The 16712-nt window shown below is 39.4% G+C and overlaps 1 protein-coding gene and 1 pseudogene across 5 annotated transcripts in view; one reads left to right on the top strand and one right to left on the bottom strand.

Moving 5' to 3' along the window:
• Window positions 1-16712, top strand: part of Heph (hephaestin) — a 137663-nt gene that overhangs the window by 3024 nt on the left and 117927 nt on the right. The gene's annotated exons all lie outside the window — the stretch shown is intronic.
• On the bottom strand, window positions 13703-16170 carry LOC101723369 (dCTP deaminase pseudogene; annotated as a pseudogene).

The following is a 16712-nucleotide window of genomic DNA, read 5'->3' as shown; positions in this document are numbered from 1 at the left end:
AATAAAACAATAGCAATACTACTCAAACAATTTACTTACTGAAAGCAAGCCATTTTACTTACCTGGTTTATGAGAGTGGTTGCTGAATTTTTTAAAAGAAATATATGATTGTACACTGGTTCACAGGTGTGCAAAGTTCATGGTCCCTCTTTTTGTCTTCTGGTGTCTCAAATGGCTTGGGCTTTACCCTGCAGAGGTGAACCCAACTATTTCCTATACTGTAATGGCAGAAGGACCAGTTAACAGGGTTGTGAGATCTTGTATTAGGCAATATTTTCCTGACAGCTTGACTATTGCTCAGGGACTGGCATGGCACCGATAACCTTGTAGCCAATTATCAATAATGGGCTTTAATCCCAATTTAGCATTTTAAAGGAAATATTGTCTTTTGTGAGGGTATTGATTAGGGTCCTTTAGCTGAATGACTACTGAAGTGGCCTTGACAATCCTCCACAGCTGTCATATTATGCTTGAGCATCCACACCTGGCAGAGACATCAGGCTCCATAGGGTCAGGTGGCTGGGTCCCTAGCAACTAAGACATACCAGGGATTTTCCAGGGGTTTGAGTATCAAAGTGTCCCTGAACAGGACCAATAATCTTTTAAAATTATTGGAATGGGGCAATCCGGTATCACCATAAAAGTAGCTTAGAAAAGGAAATCTTTTTAATAGTAGGAATAAAGAAAGTTGTCTAGTTAACTTCTTCAAGGCCCACAACAGCTTTAGAATGGGATGAAGTTCACCCCAATAAGAAACTAGAACTGAATAAGTTACCTGAGTATTGTAGAGAATTTTTTTTGTCTGCTACATGTAGAGTTATCCAAGGCTCCTGTGAATTAATTTCAGTACTCTTATATAGGAGCCTTGTAGGCTGTCTTGGAAACCATCACCATTCACTGTCCATGTATTTTTCCCTGCCCATCATGGTGAGGGATGACCTGATCTCTCTCTGGGAATGAAGGTAGTCCCTTTTCCAATGCCAAGGGTCTTCTTTAATGTTCTGACAGGTCCAACAAGGGCTAGGTCATTTCTGAGGGCATTCCTTTGCCCAGTGCCTCATTTGTTTGCAATTGAAGTATTCTGACTTACTTTTATCACTCTTTGGATTAACTCAGATTCCCCTAGTGCTGTGGGCTTTGTCATGAGCCTTATCAAATAGGATGAGTATGGCTTTAACTTGTCTCTTTTCCTTATCCAGTTCTCACTTGTCCTCTATGCCATCACGTGTACTGAACACTGAACAAGCTTCATTGACCAATTGGCTTATTTCGGTTTGTGGACACAGTTGGAATTTTTAGAGCTTTTCCCTAATATCTGTAGCTGACTGACTAATAAAATACTGCCTTAGGATAATCTTACATTCTCTAGACTCAGAATCTAAATTAACATATGAATCTGGGTCCCTATGGTAGGTAGATTCAGTCCTAGTAGGGTGTGGACTCCGAAGATGGCATTTATCTCTTGATGGTACTATCTGAGCAGGTTGTTGAGAAGGTAGCCTGCGGGGAGGAAGAACTGACAGGAGGGAGACTTCTGTAGTGTCAGCAGAGGACTGATTACTTCTAAAGTATAAATCAGGCCTCAGATAGAAGGCCATAAAGGTTTAAACATAAGGCACCTCTGACCATTTTTCTTATTCCATACAGTAAAGATATAATTGAATATGGCATTATATTTCAGGCTGCTGAGGGCTGATCAGGTCTCATTTTCCCCAAGTGGATATATAGGCCATTTTTTATTACATAGGTATACAGGATCATTTTTGAAGAATCTTAAAATAAAACTGTTTCCAATGGTTGAAAAGACATCCAAGTGGAGACTCAGAAGGAATAGATGAAGCTTTTCCCATCTGTAAAAAGGAGGAAGAAAATTAGGTATTAGAATTTTAGCAGGCTTTTCCCTAAGTCAGTCTCTATTGGTGGGACCTAACAGGGCATCTAGCCTTTCAGCCCCGGGCACATGACCTGATTGGGCTGAATTCCTTGGGATTAGACCATAGAAGCCTTACAGAGGCTTTTCCTAGGTTGGTTTCACATGGAAATCTGACAGGGAATACACTAGGTTTTCTATAATCCTTTTCAGCTTATATCAAAGCATCCCCTGATAAAGTTGAACTCCCTGGGACTGAAAACCTCCTGCCTTGCCTGGGTGTGTGCCATTTCCCTTTGGAACCTTAGAATCTTCTCTGTGTCCACAGATAGTTTATACACAAAGTCCAGAACTGGGATGACTCACTGGCTATGTATGTTTTAGCCGGTTTTTTTAGCCAATTTTGAAACTTCCTGTTTTCAGAGGGGTAGCAATTGCCTCACTCAATAGAACCCCAAATTCTGGAATATTTTCTGCAGATATGGCACTTAGCTGCTCTGGCAGAGAAACAGGCATTTCCGCAGATGATATTCCACTGACTGGCAGAATAAACAGGGAAGAAGACCTATCTCTAGAACAACTTTGAGCCACAAAACATGCACATCTGGTGACAAAGTCTCAAAATAAAAGCAAGACACTATGTAATTTCAGTCTGCAAATACAAGTCACACATCCTTTCAGTTAGGTGCCTAAACTTAAAGCCACAGTTATCACAATGAAAGAACAACTGAGTAAATAGGAGAGCAAAACAATACCAGCAAAGTACTTTAGGAAGTGACAGTTTAGGCAGTTTCTAAGACCCAGAGGTGATGAGTCAGCCAGAATCAGTTGGGCTTCCACCAGCTGCTGGTCAGGGTGAGCAGAAGCTGCTATGGTGAGATTTTTGAAAGAGATCAATTTTTCTCTTCCCATAAGGGAGCACACTGTAATTCTTAACTCTATTTTTCTGAGTTACCTAGAACCAACAACTAAATCAATTGAGCACTCTAATAGCCAGAAGCCTGAGGAAGAGAGGGGATCAGAAAAGAAGAAGGAAAATTGCTAAAATCTATGGAAAACGAAGGTCTCATCATGAGCTCATGGCCCACAGGGAAGCACAAATATCCTTGGCGCTAAATGAAGAGCTGCTCAAATCCAGGGCAGGTATCCAAATACTCCATGGAGAAAAGAAATAACTCAGGCAGGCCAAGTCCATGTTTTTTTGGTGCCCTGTTGTGGGCCACTAAGCCAAAGCATCTGCCTACTGGTAGCCTTCTCCACTTGGCTTAGGCCCATTCTGCTGAGGCATGTGCTACAGCCTCCAACATAGGCTTTCTGCATTATGTGGATCAACAGCAGAATATAATAGATCAAAAACAGAATATAAACCCAAATGATTGGAAGGAGCCCTCTTGTCCCCTGTAAAGGCAGAAGCCTTTTGCCCCACAATCTAGTCATTTTCACGTGGCAGCTGATCAGCTGCTCTTTGGTTCTGGAGGGATAGGTGGCACTGTACATAGGGAAAAGATAGGATAAACACCTCATTGATCAATAAGGAAACTTACTAAAAGCAGTTTCTGCCTCTATCAGTAAAAGCAGTTTTTGCCTTCACAGGTAGACTCTGCAGTTAAGGCAATTAAAAAATAAGAGAGAGAGAGAAGCTAGACTTGAGAGAGAGGTGCCAGGCCACATAATTACCATAAAATTTTATCAAGAAGAGTTAACATTGAGGAAGTCAGAAATGAAAGACCGGGAGAGCTAGAATGCAAGGCCAATAAAAGGCAGCCACCTAAGGACTCTTATTTAATATGTAAGACACGCACACGCGCGCGTGCACGCACGCACACACACACACTCCTACACATATACACATGGGTGTATGTTCTCACTTTATTTTTTTTCCCTTAAATTCTTTTATTGGTACATTTTAGGTAAACAATACGTTTACATTTATCACTGGGTGCTTGTACTTGTACATGGTGTATTTTGGTTCCTATTTTTTTCCCCATTACCTGTGCTCCCTTCACCCCTCCACCCTTCCCTATTTACATACTTCATTTCCATTTTTTTTTCTTTTCTCATAATTTTTCCTTTCCCTTCTTTCCTTTTCCCCATCTCCTCCCACCACCCCAACCCCTTTGGACCTTTTCCTATTTCAACGTATCAATTATTAGTTATTAATTCTTTTAATCCTTATTTACACTCTCAGTTTCTCACACTAGAGAAACTATTCTGTATTTATACATGTGTGTCTTATTTATTTCACTTAAGAGTATGGCCTCAATATGCATCCATTTAGCTATAAATGACTCTAGTTCCTCATTCTTTATGGCTGAGTAGTACTCCATTTTATAAAAAAAACCATCTTCTTTATCCAATTTCCAGTTGGTGGGCACTTGGGCTGTTTCCAAGCTTTAGCTATTACAAAGTGTGCCGCAATAAACATGGGTACACATATATCTCTGTGGTATGATTATTTTAATTCTTTTTGGGAAAATACATAGCAGGGGAATAGCCCTAGTTCTTTGAGGTATCTCCACACTGATTTCCATGGTGATTGCACCAGTCTGCACTCCCACCAACAATGGAAAAGGGGTCCTTTCTCTCCACACCCCCGTCAGCATTTGTTATTGGTTGATTTCTTGATAGCAGCCATTCTTTCTGGGGTGAGATGGAATCTCAGTGTTGTTTTCATCTGCATCTCTCGAATGACCAGTGATGTTGAACATTTTTTCATATGTTTATTTGCTGCTCTTACTTCTTTGTCTGAGAAATATCTCTTCATTTCAGATGCCCATTTTTGAATTGGGTCTTTGAATTTGGGAGGTCTGATTTTTTTCAGTTCTTTATATATTCTAGATAGTAGCCCTTTGACTGAGTTACAGCTGCTAAAATTTTTCCCCACATTGTAGGTTGCCTATTAGCTCTGCTGGTGGTTTCTTTTGCAGTACAGAAGCTTTTTGATAAGATGAAATCCCAGTTATTGATTCTTTGTGCTAGTTCCCGTGCTACTGAGGTTTTGTTCATAAAGTCTTTTCCTATGCCAATATCTTCAAGAGTTCTACCTAACTTATCTCCCAGCAAGTTTAGTGTTTCTGTCTTAATATTTAGATCTTTAATCCACTTTGATCTTAGTTTAGTGCATGGCGATAGATATGGGTCTGGTTTTAATCTCTGACAGGGTTAAATCCAGTTTTTCCAGCACCATTTATTAAATAGGCTATCTTTCCTCCAATGAGTGTGGTTGACTCCTTTATCAAAGATGAGGTGGCTGAGTATGTTTGAAGTTATTTCTGCATCTTCTAATCTATTCCACTGATCCTGGGGTCTGTTTCTTTGCCAGTACCATGCTGTTTTTATCACAGTAGCTTTGTAGTATACCTTCAAATTGGGTATTGTGATACCTCCAGCCATGTCTCTGTTGTCCAGAATTGCTTTTGCTATTCTAGGTCTCTTCTGGTTCCAAATGAATTTTTGGACTGTTTTTTCTACCTCTGTGAAGTATATTGTTGGAATTTCAATTGACATTGCATTAAATCTATATAGCAGTTTTGAAAGTATGGCCATTTTCACTATATTGGTTCTTCCTACCCAGGAACAAGGGATGTCTTTCCATTTTCTTATATCCTCCTTGATCTCCTTTTTCAAGGTGCTGTAGTTTTCAGTGTAGAGGTCTTTTGCTTCCTTTGTTTGATTGATTCCTAGATATTTCATTTTTTGGATGCTATTGTAAAAGGAATTGTTTCCCTAATTTCTCTCTCAGTGAGTCTACTATTTGTGTATAAGACAGCTACTGTTTTTTGAGTGTTGACCTTATATCCAGCTACTCTACTGAATCTGTCAATTAAGTCTAGAAGTCTTTTGGTAGAGTTTTTTGGGTCTTCTATGTAAAGTATCATATCATCAGCAAATAATTACAGTTTCACTTCTTCCTTTCCTATCTTTATTCCTTTTATTTCTTTCTCTTTTCTAATTGCTGTGGCTAATGTTTCCAGAACTATATTGAACAGGAGTGGTGATAGTGGGCATCCTTGTCTTGTTCCTGATTTTTGCATGAAAGTTTTCAGTTTTTGACCATTTAGTATGATGTTGGTTGTTGGTTTTTCATAGATAGCCTTTATCAGGTTGAGATAAAGACCTTCTATTCCAATTTTCTGTAGGGTTTTTATCATGAATGGGTGTTGGACTTTGTCGAATGCCATTTCTGCATCTATTGAGATGATCATATGGACTTTGTCCTTGACTCTGTTAATATAGTGTATTACATTTTTTGATTTACGAATGTTGGACCATCCTTGCATCCCTGGGATAAATTCGACTTGGTCAGGGTGTATGATATTCTTGATGACCCCCTGTATTCTGTTTGCCAGTATCTTGTACAGGATTGTTGCATCTATGTTCATTAGGGAGATTAGTCTGTAGTTCTCTTTTTGAGATGGGTCTTTCCCTGGTTTTGGAATCAAAGTCACACTTGCTTCCAGGAATGAGTTTGGAAGCCTTGCTCCCCTTTCAATTTCCTTGATGAGTTTAAAGAGTAATGGTGATAGTTCTTCTTTAAATGTCTTGTAGAATTCAGCAGTGAAGCCATCAGGACCTGGGATTTTCTTTGTTGGTAAATATTTTATTACATTTTCAATTTCACTCATTGTAATTGGGGTTTTAGAATTTCTATATCTTCTTCATTTAACTTTGGCAATTCATATGTATCTAGAAATCTGTCCATTTCTTCTGTTTTTTCCATTTTATTAGAGTACAGGTTCTCGAGGCAGGTATTGATGATACTCTGGATTTCTGCTGGTTCTGTTGTGACTTCCCATTTTTCATTTTTAATTGCATGGATTTGAGTCTTTTCTTTCCTTTTTCTGATAAGGTTGGGTAAAGGTTAATCTACTTTATATATTCTTTAAAAAAACAAATCTTTGATTCATTAATTTTTTTGTGTCATTCTCTTAGTCTCCATTGCATTGATTTCTACTCTGACCTTTATAATTTCCTCTCTTGTGTGGTCTTTGGGTTTGTTATTCTCTTCTTTTGCTAGGAGTTTGAGGTTCTGCATTAGGTTATTTAACTGAGTTCTCTTGTTTTCCTAATATGGGCATTCACTGCTTTGAATTTCCAGCTTAGAACTGCTTTCATTTTGTCCCATAGATTCCTGTATGTTGTACCAGCATTATCATTTACTTGTAGAAATTATCTGAATTCTTCTTTAATTTTCTCTCTGACCCATTGGTCGTTCAGGAGGGTGTTATTCAATGTCCAGGTGTTTGTGGGAGTTTTGCAGTTTCTCATGTTATTGATCTCCAATTTTATTGCACTATGGTCTGATAATATACAGGGGGTAATTTCAATTCTTTTACATTGACTTAGACATGTCCTGTGAGCTAGCATGTGGTCTGTTTTGGAGAATGACCCATGTGCAGCTGAAAAGAAAGTGTATTCTGATTTTGTGAGGTGGAACACTCTGTAAATATCTATTAAGTACATTTGTTCAATAGCTTGGTTCAGTTCTAGAATTTTGTTGTTAATTTTTTGTCTAGATGATCTGTCTATTTGTGATAGTGGGGTATTGAGGTCCCCCACTACAACTGTATTTGTGCTTATTTGGTTTATCATGTCCATTAATATTTGTTTTGTATAGTTGGAGGCATTCGTATTTGGTGCATATATATTTAGGATTGTCATCTCTTCCTCTTGGATTGTTCCCTTCACAAGGATGTAGTGACCATCTTTGTTTCTCTTAAATAGTTTTGGTTTGAAATCTACTTTGTCTGCAAATAAGATTGCTACCCCTGATTTTTTCTGGGTTCCTGTCCCGTGGAGAGTCATTTTCCATCCTTTTACTTTCAGTCTATGAATTTCTTTTTGAGTTAGGTGTGTTTCTTGTATACAGCATATTGCTGGATTTTGCTTCTTAATCCATTCTTTCAGTCTACTTCTTTTGATTGGTGAATTGAGGCCATTAACATTGATAGTTGGGGCCGGGGATTTAGCTCAGTGGTTTCTCCACCTGCTGCGCAAGTGCAAGGACCTGAGTTCAATCCTCGGTACCAAAAAAACCCCCAAAACATTGATAGTTATAATTGGTAGATATTGACTCATACTTGTCATGATGTTTTACTGTTGTTGATTCTTATTTCTTTTTCCCCCTTTCCCTTTAGTTTCTTACCTTGTCTGGTGGCTTCCCTCTGTTGAGCTTCATGGAGTTGTGACCTTTGTTGCCTTTTTCTAGGATATTGCTTAGAATTGTTTGGAGTGCTGGTTTGGTGTTCATGAAATTTCTCAAGTGTTCTTTGTCATGGAAGTATCTAATTTCTCTATCGATTTTGAAAGATAATTTTGCAGGATACAACAGTCTAGGTTGGAAGTTATTTTCTTTTAGGGCTCAAAATAGTTCACTCCAGGCTCTCCTTGATTTGAGGGATTGTGTTGAGAAGTCTGCCGTGATTCTGATCGGCTTTCCTTTATAGGTGATTTGTTTCTTTTCTCTAACTGCCTGTAGGATTTTGTTCTTCTGTTGGGTTTCTGGGATCTTGACTATTATATGTCTAGGTGTAGATTTTTTTTGATCATGGCTAGTTGGAGTTCTATATGCCTCACTTATCTGTATGTCCAATTCTCCACCTCTGCCTGGGAAGTCTTCTACTTTTACTTCTGTGAACAGTTTTTTTTAATGTCAATTGTACTTTCTCCTGTTTTTTCGTGGACTCCTATCAGTCTTATGTTATTCTTCTTTGCATCATCTAGCAGCTGTTGAATTGATTTCTCATGGTACCTTACTATTTTTAAGAAATCTCTGTTTTCATGGTCCTTAACCACAATCCTGTCTTCTATATCTGATATTCTATCTTCAGATTCTCTTAATCTGCTCTGCATGCTTTCAATGGAGATTTTAATCTCCTGAATATCTGTTTTAATCTGTTTCCTGGATTCCATTTCTTTCTTATGTTGGGCAATCATGGTTTCCATTTCTTTCTTATGCTGGGCATTCCTGACTTCAGGCATGTTTCTGAGCTCATCTATTTTTTTTTTTTTTTATCATTTTCTGTTCTAGAGACTCTGCTTGCCATCTCTGTAGTTATCTGGGAGATTCTTTCTGCTTTGAATTTTTCTACAGCCTCATTCATCTGTTTTGTTACTTGCTGTGCTACCAGTTCAGGGTGTCCAGGTGGCTAATTATCAGACTTTTGCACCTCATTTCCCCTAGAAATTGCCTTTTGTGGGGTGGAAGTCTGGGTTTGTGACTTACTTAAATGTCTTCTCATTTTTGTTTTTGGTACTGTCCTTGGTTTAGTTCCTGGGTTGATATTTTGAAGTTGTTTATTGTAAGTATCTTTGTTGGTCTATTTAAAACCCTTATGGAATTATTGCTTCTCAGAGGTGTCTTCCAGATATAGCTGGTGTTTGGGTTTTGAGTCTCTAATGACTCTGAGGCTATCTCATTTTCATTATACCAGGAAGGAAAACTGTTTAGATAAATCACAAGAAATAAGAATCAACAACAGTAAAACATCATGACAAGTATGAGTCAATATCTACCAATTATAACTATCAATGTTTTGGGGGTTTTTTTGGTACCGAGGATTGAACTCAGGTCCTTGCACTTGCGCAGCAGGTGGAGAAACCACTGAGCTAAATCCCCGGCCCCAACTATCAATGTTAATGGCCTCAATTCACCAATCAAAAGAAGTAGACTGAAAGAATGGATTAAGAAGCAAAATCCAGCAATATGCTGTATACAAGAAACACACCTAACTCAAAAAGAAATTCATAGACTGAAAGTAAAAGGATGGAAAATGACTCTCCATGGGACAGGAACCCAGACAAAATCACAACACCTTAGACCAAATTATACAATGAGCAACACCATAGAATCAAATACCTCTTAGAGAATGACAATTTGTGGTAGTTATTAATCTATCCCCTTTAAAAAATAAAGGGCCTCCTTCAGGGTATGTCTCTGCTGTCACAATAGACAACATGGGCAGCAGTGTGCAGTTATAAGTCAATGAGTCTCAGTAAGCTAGTCCCAGACCCGTGAGATTCAGGGAGATTTCTGGTTGCAAGTCCCAAGTTGAGCTCCCTGTCCTCCTGCAGGGTTGTACTCTGCAAGTTTCTACTGCAGGTTTCAGCTGCTTTTCCCCTGAAGAAAGTCCAGTTTCTGATGGGAGCTGATGATCCCTCCAACTTACCAGTCATGGTGGTCTGGTGTGTCTTTATTGCAGAGATTCCCTTCACTTTTCAAGTGGGCTTGTTTTCATCAGGGAGCCTGAGACAGGAGCTGTCTCTGTTGTTCACTTCAGGACAATGGCTTTTATGTCCCCCTGTGCTGTGCAGTGTGTAACCAGGTAGCTGCACAGCCAAAAGGCCAGAGGCCCGGGGGCGTGTGGTGGTGTTGGAGGTGCCCACGCAGCCAAGCCATCGCCTGGTGGACCTGCCTGGGGGGTCCTCCTCATCCTGTCCTGGTTACAAGATGGTGGAGCAAGCTGGAGCAAGCAGGTCCCGGTCAGCCTGCAACCGCTCGGCCACTCTTGGCCCCACCCCTATGTTCTCACTTTAACATCAGTATATTACATCAGGTACACATGTTTCCTTTACTTACTGATTCAGTAAGCTGCCTTCCTAATAGGCCCTCCCCCTTTACTTATTCATTATAAAGGGATAGGAAGAAACCAAATGGCCAGAAGACCTATGTTAGGATCAAAGACAGCCAAGGTAACAGACCGCATATCGACAAGTGCCACCTGGGGAATGGGAAAGACACTAGTCCCCAGTAAAAGGAGCCAGGGATAAGAGCTTGTGGACTTTCAGCTCTGAAGCCCCCTACCACCTTCCCAGTAGCTGTCTACCTCTTTCCCATTTTTTCCTTAAATAAACTTTGGTTATACTAAACTTTGCCTTTTTTAAGTTCTTTACTGGCACTGGGTTTAGGATTACTGGGAGCTGTGTTTTCAGCAGACCAGTGGCATGGTGAGCTGTCCAGCCCTGGATGTAACATTCCCATGTAAATAGGAGTTACCCTCCTTTTTTGGGTGGATTGCTGATTTCCTGCTTCTACTGAGGTCTCCAAAGGTCTTTGGGTTGCTGATGCCTCTGATATCTGCTAAGGTCTCTGGATTACTGTGCAATAAAGTCTTTTGGCTGTTGTCCAGTGAGGTCTCCTGAGGTCTGATGATGTCTTCCTGGCTCAGCTAGCCAGATATTACAGTTGAATGGGCCAATAATAGTCCAGGTTCTTGTGTACAATGATGAAAGAATTGCCAAGTGTACACTCAGGAGTAATAATAAATAGCTACATTTATCAAAGATCTAAGGAAATTGTGCTCAGGGTCAGTCCATAATGGGCCAACAAAGGTGCTGGGGCAACCAATGAGCACTGAAAACTGGTCAGAGGTAGCAGCAGCAACAGGAAAAAGGAAACAAAGACCAATAACTCAAGCTTTCATACTTTAAAGGCCAGACAACTCTGCTTTTGGTGTCTCTTACTGAATCTCCCTTAGCGCCAGTATGAGCACCTGTGCTCTCACCAAGGGCATGGTGATCTCCTAGGCTTTTGTTGTTTTATTTTGTACCTCTCTTAAGATAATGGAAGCAGGAATAACCATAGGGGCCTGTTTAGAGTTTAATGGAGGGAAGGGAATCACTCACTCGGGTCCTTTGTTTCTAATGGTACTAATCAAGGCTTCAAAAGATTCATCTGCACATGATGATCCAGGCTACAGATCATGACTTTTCTGACAAATTTATGACTCTTTCTGCCATTGAAAAGGCAGTTCAACAATTCCTCATCCAGGGGCATTGAATCCTTTCTCATTTTCTTCTGACAGGTTCTTTCCAGCTCAGCCATTAAGCCTCAACATCCCAAGGCAGTCAGAGATCACATAATCCTCAGTAGGGAGGGTCTACAGCCCCTTTAAGCAGAAAGCAATTAGAAGAGAAAAGAGACCTCCACTCCTTTAGCATCCCATAAAGAATTAAGGGGAGTTTGTCTCAAAGGGGAAAATGAAGCAGGAGATTGGGGATGCAATGGTTAAACAACTGGGCAGAATGTGTCAAAGTCATGAAGACCCAGTGGACTTGTGCAAAACACAGGATCTAGGATGACTCTGTAGCTCCTGAGGACTGTACATAGAGCAAATGAGAAAAGTGCTGTTTTCAGTTCTTCATTAACATGTGGCAGGAACTCAAGTAAGTTTTTTATAGGGCAGTTTAAAATCTGACACCAAGCTACCTGAGTTTTTGATAGAACAACTGTATCAATGTCTTATGTGCATGAGGAAGAAGTCGATCTAGGAAGTCCAGATACAAAGGGCCACTTTCCCTCATTGTCAGGGCTGCTGTGCATCTGTTCACTGGACCACTCTCCACCTTTAATAAATGTACATCCTGGGTACCTTTTCTGTGTGTTTGTCCAGTTGTTTATTCAGAACATGAAGAACCTAGAAAGAATTCCTCTGGGATCCACTGTTTTTTGTAATTTTTCTTTCAAAATTTTGTACTCATTTCTAGTTCTGTCAGTCAATTATCTTTGAGAATCAATATTTTTCAGTACTTTCCTTAAGATGATATATTATCAGTCTTTTGGATCCTTCTTAATCTGACAGATAAAAAATATTCTTTATGTTGTACTCTATGTTTATGAGTCACTCTGTGTGTGTTAATTGCCTGTGTGTTTTGCCAATTTCTTTTTAAATTGTTTCTCTTCTTTTGTTGTTGAGTTATAAGAAATAATTTTATCTAGACATGGTTGTAATCTAGAACTTTTCTGGATATTCTTGCATGTTTCATTTTCCAAGAGAACTTTAGTTATAATTTACTGTTTCTTTTTTTTAAAATATTGTTTTAGATGGTGATATCATTGAATATCCAGATGAGTTTAGAAAGCAAAAATAATTTTGAGGCTTAAAGTTATGTCTTTCCAGTTTTTCAAGTCATCATTGATACTCCCTTCATTGATTTTTAAAGTTTTCTTTACACAAATGTTTATCTTTATATACCATGGAAAAGACATGTAAAAAGGCTCAGATCCTGAAATCTTCCAGCTGAGAACATAATCAACAACTTCTCCACCCCTGAACACAGAAAAAGTCACAGAATATGAAGATGTTGGCCCTAGGAGGCTTGAACCCAATTTCCTTTCCACAAGAAAGGAAACAATGAGCTGAAGATGATTGGAAGAGATAAAGCAAGTGTGGAGATCTTCATTATCTCTCTGTGCTCCTCTACCCTCTATTTCCTACTATAAAAGACACACCCACCTATGCATGGTGAGTTGGTGATTTGAGAAAAATGGGGCCTTCCACCTCCTGGGAGCTAGCTTTGAATAAACCCTTTTTGCTTTATGCCAGAATAAATGGTCTCCTTTTATTTGGTTAGTAGTGAGCAAATAAATCTGAGCATATAAAGCTAAGTGGCTGATAACAATACCATCTTTGTGTGATTGAAATAAATGACTGGTGTTCAATGAGAAATTCTTTCTATGTTACCCACACATAAGCTCACCTTTCATTTGCAGCCTACAATTATTTAAGAACACTGGAATCATTTATACTTCTGCTTTTTAGTTTCATATTCTGAACTGTATCCATGTATATAGGGACCTGCCCCATTCCTAGAATGATACGTGGATATAGCACTTTTTAACAGTGGGCTTTGGAGCAAATCACTCTCTTTGGGCTCTAGCTTCCTAATCCATAAAGTGTTCTTACTTTGGACCCAAGCATGTTGTGAAGATCATATGCATTAATATAGGTAAATGAATTAGATAAACAAAGATATTGTCTAGTTACTTCCTCATTGCTGGAAAAAAAATACATGACATTCACAAGTTAAAAAGAAGTGATTTATTTTGGCTCTTAGTTTTTTGTGTTTTTTTTTTTTTGTACAGGGAATCAAACTCAGGTCCTTGCGCTTGTTTGGCTCTTAGTTTATAAAGGTTTCAGTCCATAGTTGGCTGGCTCCATGACAGGGTGGCATGGCAAAGGGGCAACACAGGGCAGAGGAGAAACACTCCATGGCAGAGCAGGCCAGAGGCAACAAGCAGCAGCAGCATTAGCAGCAGCAGCAGCAGCAGCATTAGCAGCAGCAGCAGCAGGAGCAAGCCTGACTTTCCCTTTTATCCCAAACTGGTTGCAAAACTTTTCAGTGGTGCCACCCACACCCAGAACTATGCTAATTCCAATCAGTGGATTTAGTACCACACACCCTTAATTCCATTATCACGCATCCTAAACCCACTGGCTCTGAAAAGCCCCACTTATGAATGAATGAGGCTTTGGAGGAACATCCACATACAAACCATAACAAACATGATACCAATTCGAAGAATTCTTTTTTTTAACGAATAAAAACATAGACTTTTTATTTTTCATGAGAACCATTTCAGTTTAAAATGGGGAGAAAAATATTTTTGGTTCAGAAAACTAAAAGTATTGGAGTTATGGCCATGATATTTACCTTTCTCTCATACTTGAGAAGCCATAAATCACATATCCGAGACATGTTATATAAACTAAGGAACATCAGCAATAAGACTGCATTCTAAAAGGAAGTCACAGGCAGTTTCCCTGTTTAAATGTTCTGGTGTGTTTTGAGAAGTGTTTTATTAAAAAAAAAAATGAGGACAACAGGAAGAGCCGGAAAAAGCTATTCTGAACGCAATAGTCAAAAGCTTCAGTTCCCCATTACTTTGAGTTAGAAGTGTGTTCCTTCAGATCAGTGGGCTACCGCAGGCTGCCCCCAGGGACTCATGCACAATTGCCACAGTTGCCTACAATCAGTAACCACCTTTAGAAGCAGCAGAGATCAGGAGTGTCTTTCCTTTCAGGCTCATTTTTGTCAAGACCATAAACTTCAAATGGATTCCGCTGCCATGTAAATTTGCTAACACCTTCAAGTTTAGCAAAGCTCATGCAAGAGATGTCTGCTTTCTTTCTTCCAACATCTACATCCCCTGCATAGATTTGTTTTATGCCTGCACCTTTAATCAAAGGTACACATTCATCACATGGGCACTTGGTCACAAAAATCATGCTTCTTTCTTCTGGCTTTATTTCTTGACACCTAAATGTCAAGGCATTCTGTTCTGAATTTACAATGTATCTGAACTTCCTTATTTCTCTGTCTTTCTGCTTGTCGTCCACATGAGGGAAGTCAGCATATTCAGACATTGTAACTGCATCCTATGAAGTACATAGCACCAGTTCCCTCACAACTTCTAGTTTTCTCTTCTGCCCAAATGACTGCTCCAACTCCTGTTTTATGATCCTCAGTTCGATATGCCAATAACCTGGCCTGAACCATGCAGTGCCTAGCAATTTCTTGCAGCACACTTTGATTGTGAATTTTATTAGTCTGTTCTGGATTGCTACAGTAGAATCTGAAGTGTTTAAAGCTGGGGACACTGGAAGCCACTGTGGCCAAAAGTAGGATAAGGTCTTTCATGTTTTCCCTTAAATTGCTAAAGTATGGATTTTCACATAGGTTCTCCAGACCTATAGTCATCAGTACTTGCTTATGGTTTTCTTCACTTGAAACCAAAAATACCATTTCATACTCTTTTATTCTTTCTCAGTTTACATTCAGAATAAAAGTCAATGTTAGCATCCAGCATTGTTTTTGTAATTTTTTGAATAAAGTCACATTTGTAAGAAGTCTCCTCTACGAACTGCACCATATAACACACCAAAGGCTGGAGTAACACACACACATGGGCTTGGCTGTTTGACTTCAATCTTTCCACTGCTTTGGCATCCAATTTTGCATCTTCAGATGTAGAAGCCTCAGTAAGCAAGCTTATTTCTGGCTCAGCAGGCCAATATGAAATTCGGTTAACTCCAGAATTTACAATCATTTTCAAACATGCAGAACATGGTTTTCTGGAAAAATAAAGATCACAGTTTTTCAGCCTTGACCCATGTTTAATTAGAGCAATTTACCCAGCATTTAAATCTTCACTAGAACAATGGAGACCAACAATTTTCATGTTTTTCACCACCACAAGACCAGTTTTCTTCACCTGCTTTTTGTCAGTAGATACATTGGCCATTTCTTCATTATCTCCTGATGGTCCACACTTTCTCGCTTCATTTTTCTGAGATTTTTGCCTTTGGGGTTCTACTTCTGGAAAGAGCTCCATCCACAGACTGAGCAGAGTGAAGAGGTTGACTTTAGAAAGCCTTGGTATTTGACCCGTCATACTGCCAGTCTGGGTGCTGACTGACAGCCCAGGGCCCACACTCTCCAGATTTTGCATCTGCCTTGCTTCTTTCATTCAAGCCTAGTAGCCTCTGCTGACCATGAAATCTGTCCCTGTCAGGCATGGTCCTGACACAGCTACTCGGCTGCAGGCACCCCTAGCAACTGTTAAGCAACCAAGAATTCTTATAAATTAGATTTAGTGCACAGATACCTGCACCCTCTGCAGTTGTTATTTTCCAGAAATTTGTAAGTATTTTGCATTATTTGAAATTGTACTTTATTGTGTTACCAGGTGGTAGGTTCTCAGAGGAATTTTTTCCAGGTTCTTGGTATTGTGAACAAAGAATTAGACAAGACACACAGAAAATGCAGCAGGGATGTACATTTAATGAAAGTGGAAAGGAATTATGCTCTACAGAGTGACAATGAGCTGATGAACAGACTCACAGTGGTGGTGAAGATAAAGGAAGGGGGATCTTTTGTATCTGGAATTTCTGGATTGACTTCCCCCTCACTCAAGGCATTGTGACAGTTGTCCTATTGATACAGAGATGATGTAGGAGATGAAATAGGACCTCCAATGATATAAGGGAAATATTATAATTCCCAACCTGTTAGATGACTGATACACAAAGTTCGTGTTCTCTAAAATCAAAGAATGAATTCT

The sequence above is a fragment of the Heterocephalus glaber genome, unplaced genomic scaffold (assembly GCF_053883595.1).
Source record: "Heterocephalus glaber isolate CG9 unplaced genomic scaffold, H.glaber_assembly_v1.0 deba00001790, whole genome shotgun sequence".
Taxonomy (NCBI): Eukaryota; Metazoa; Chordata; class Mammalia; order Rodentia; family Bathyergidae; genus Heterocephalus; species Heterocephalus glaber.
This window is presented reverse-complemented; position numbering and strand designations above follow the sequence as displayed.